The sequence below is a fragment of the Fukomys damarensis genome, unplaced genomic scaffold (genome assembly GCF_012274545.1).
Source record: "Fukomys damarensis isolate Sample0158 unplaced genomic scaffold, DMR_v1.0_HiC HiC_scaffold_16, whole genome shotgun sequence".
In the NCBI taxonomy this organism is placed as follows: Eukaryota; Metazoa; Chordata; class Mammalia; order Rodentia; family Bathyergidae; genus Fukomys; species Fukomys damarensis.
In genome coordinates, this window is record NW_022900928.1 from 14167183 (window position 1) to 14171499 (window position 4317).

Consider the following 4317-nt stretch of genomic DNA (forward strand, 5'->3'; position numbering starts at 1 on the left):
TTTTTTTTTTTTTTTGAGTGGCAGGCACATATTTCTAAACCAGTTTTGATGGGGACTTATTTTCAGTGGCTATAGAAATACTCATAGAAACACTGCCATTAGCCGTACGCTTCTGATAATCTCACATGTTGATCCTCACGGCAGAGGTTACTGTGCTAGACCAACAAATAATAAAGCTAATAATAGTGAAGTGGCAAAATCCCCCAACTTTTTAATACTATAAGCTTTCTGTCTGAAAGATGTCATTTCTTTCAACGGCTTCAACTTTCTTCAAGGCAGAAAACCATTGAAGCTGCAGCGTAGCTGAACATCTGTCTTATCATGTGGGCAGATATTGGGATTAAATTAACTAGAAATGAATAGAATGATGTATGACAGGGTGCAGATGTCCCAGGCACAGTGTGATAATTTCATTGCAAAACTATGTAATGAATTCCATACATTATGGAAGTACAAATGTACCACTTTAGGTAATTGTGATGAAAAGGTATAATGTGCAATGCATAAACAGAGAGTGAGCCCAGGGGCACTTCTCCTCTGCTATTTCTCTTTAGTCATTTCAGAATGACTTTATGTGGTTTAATGTAAGCCTATTATTATTATTATTAGAGCCTTATTTTTATTTTCTTGGTTGGCCCCTTCAGCATTTCTTGCCTGGTTGGTATAAGAAATATTTGGAGTTGAGCAATAGAGTTTGGTCAGGTCAGAGCTTTGGCCTCCTGGAGAGTGATGGCTGGGGACAGCACTTAAAGAAGCATTTCCTTGTGAGCTTTTCAGAGTCAGAATCAGCCCCCCCCACACATTTCCCTAACTCTCTCTCCTTCCTTTCTTTCTCAAGGGCTGGGAAGATTGGTTCAGTATTCTCTATTAGCTTGTGCAGGGGGCTCCTGGTTGTACGACAAGCAAGGACATGAATTTAAAGCCAGAAGACCAAGGTTCCTCTCCTGTTTCTACTCTTAATGGCTGTGTGTCCTTGCATAAGTCACTTCATCTCTCTGAGCTGCTGGTCCTCATGTTTGTTTGTTTGTTTTTTGGTTTTGGTACCAGGGATCGAACTCAGGTCCTTGTGTTTGTGAGGCAGGCAGCAGAATCACTGAGCTAAATCCCCAACCCTTGTATAAAATACTACTCCCATATCATCATGCTGTCGGGTGCAAATGAGGGAGTTAAGAGTATAAGCTTGGATGAGATACGGACTGTGTCTGTCTTGCTTATTGTTTTACTCATTTTGAGCTTAGAAAATTAGTCCCACAGAACATATACCTAGTAAGTTTTAATACATAAATCAAATAAATATATGCTAGGAAAAATGCATAGCACAATGCCTGGCCCACAGGAGGCATTTAATTAATATTTCTTGAATTTCTGCTGGTTTGAATCTTTCAGAGAATCCTCCTTCAAACTGAGTTGTTAGCGACATGTTCACTGAACAGCCCACTCTTACAATTGGAAGCACCAGGCGAGCACCGGATACAGCTGAAGTCCAGAGAAGGGGCCGCGGCTCTCGCGGAGTCACACAGCACAGTAGAGACAAGGCCAGATCACCTGTTTGCTGAGCATGCTCAATTTGCTGATCACCCTCCACAACTGTCCACGATGCTGCCCTGGCTGGGATAAAGCAACCAGGTCTGCCATGAAGCGGAGGTCTCTCCTCTCTGCGGGAGAAGCATGCCTTTGCTAATGTATTTCTGATCAAGGAACCCGAGGAAGGTTTATTTTGCAGTGAACCACCGGGCCTGCAGTCCTGCCTGCCAAGTGAGTGGGAGATCTGCGTGGTCACAGCTGGGGCCAGGCCCAGCCTGTCTTTTTCTCCATCCCACCACTCCATTCAAACAGCCCCTGTCTTTCCCTTTTAAGTCTCCTCTCCACCAATTATTCGCCTGGGGTGACATCAGTGGAAAATTTGAGGAGATGGTAGTAGAGTTGAAACCTTAGCCTTCCCTGGGAGGCCAGAAAAAGCCTGTTTTTAATGTTCCGATTGGTCCTTGATTTCCCCAGCTTGTTTGTGCCATGTAATGCTTTCGGCACAGTTGAAGCAGGATTCCTGGAGGTGACTCAAGGCCACCAAGGGCCTGGATCCCCCTGCCTACCGGACAGATGCTTTGCTGTCTGGCCTCCTTCCTTAGCCAAGGGCACCATGGCACCAACCCCAAGGAGGACTCACGCGAAGAACCCTCATGGAGGGACTCTTGCTGCGCCTCACCAGCTTGGAAACTGCGGCACTGACAGCTGTGGGAGTGAGGTTGCTCACACGGGGCCCTCCTCCCCTTGTCCCTGTCCCGTGGGCCCTCCTCTCCCCTCCAGCTTCAGGGATGTGTCTACAGGGCCTGGATTTTCTTGCCAGTTTGGATGCGTTGAAAGGAACATTGACATGGAGACAGGAGAAAGGTGCTAATCTTTAGCTGCTTATCAAATTTTAGCAAAAAATGTTGACATCCCACTTTCCCAAGTGCTGGCTCAGCGCTTTGGCGTTCCACGGGAAGACAGGAGCCAGCTGTGCGTGTTTAGCATGGGGGAAGAGCTCCACTTGGAACCCCCAGGCTTTGTCACCAGGCCCGGCAGAGCCAGAGGTGGGACAGGGACCAGGGTGCTCGGAGTTCCCATTCCCAGCAGCACACCCTCTTGCCACCCAGGGCAGGCACCTGTCCCTTCTTTACTTCTGCCACTACTACTGCTTAAACTCCCAAGGAAGCAAATGGCATCGCAGAGAAAAAACTGCTTTAAATATTGGAGAGAGCTCTTCGTTTTCTCCCGATGCAAGGCATGTCAGGAATCATCTGGCTTTCTAAGCAGATGCCCAGTTTCTCTCACTTTAAATCAACTCTTTCTGACTGGACCCTTTCCTGGATGAATTAATTGAGCGTAGCTAAAACCAAAATGCTCTCGCGATTAAGGAGCCAAGCAGAGGGGCGCCTGGGTCAGGGATGTCAGCCTACGAGGAGGGTGGTGACTTGTTTACTTCTATTCTCCTAACAGAAGGAACAGGCAGGTGCAGCCCACTGGAAATAATTTTGAATAATCTCACTCTATTACTCGGAGCGAAATTGAGTCTGCACAAGCTACCCCAGTGATCCGACATTTCAGTGAATCGGGGGAACTAATATCCAATTCCTGCAGCATAAAATAAGTGACATAAGGAAAAGCAGGATGGAGCTGGATGAAATCTGGAAGTTTTTAGTTTTCAATTTGTACGGCTTGTCTTCCATTACTGGATCAACTCGCTAATGTAGTTCACACAGAAGAGGGGGCTTTATTAAGATGCTGGTCATTAGTGGTGGTGGATGTGTGTGTGTGTGTGTGTGTGTGTGTGTGTACATGCATGTGTCTGCTGGCTGCGGATGCCTGACACTGATATCAAATATACATTCCCCTGCTTAAATCAAATCTAGAAAGAGAATTTGTCTAAGAAATGGAAGTTGAGCCCTGACTTCCCCACTGGAGCTGTCTTGGCTGAGGGGGCAGATGCCCTAGAATTTAGATTTGACCCCTTAGAAAATGCTCCCAGTGTGAGGAAAAAGGCTCATTAGCTCCACACGCCCACCAGGCCTGACAAGGTCTCTGCTCCCACAAACACGCTGTCTGCTACCAAACTGTCATCCCCAGAGTCAGGAGGAAACTTTCACATCTCCTTAACTCTTTCCTCCATCGGAGCTCTCGTACTGTATCAGTTGCTGACTAATTGGTACTGGCTTCAAATTCTTTGTTGTGTCCATTGCCTCCACTCTGTGCCTGCTAAAGTGACAGATCCCATTTTTCTAGGTATCCCAATTGTTCCTTATCCTGCCTCCATCTTCCTGCTTTCAACCATTCTTGTTCTGATTTTCAAGGCTGCTCAAAAGTATTCAATTGGCTCTCTGTTGCCCAGTAGCTAAAATCCAACATCCAACCCTCAATCCATCATTCAAAACTCACCGCAATTTGGTCCCAGGCCTCGTTCTAACTCATTCTCACACACTTCTCTGTGTTCATTCCCAGCCGCGGCTGGGTAGAAGACATTCCCACTTTTTGCCATGCTGCTGTTGTCTGCCTCTGATTACTTTTGTGGTTTCCTCTCCTTGGGGTGCCTTTCCTTACCTGCTCATCTCTGCATGTACGGATCCTGACCATCCTTCAAGATCTAGGACAGGTGCTACCTCTTCCAGGAAGACTTCTCGGACCTTGTGGTTGGAATGAGTTCCTTCCACACAGGCCTGCCTTTGCCCTTACAGCTCAGGGAAGTACATCCATTGGGCCATACATCAAGCAGTCGGGCAGTGGAGTCAAATCCGAGTCCTAGCTATGGGGGCCATGTGCACTTAGATTCTATATGCCTCAGTT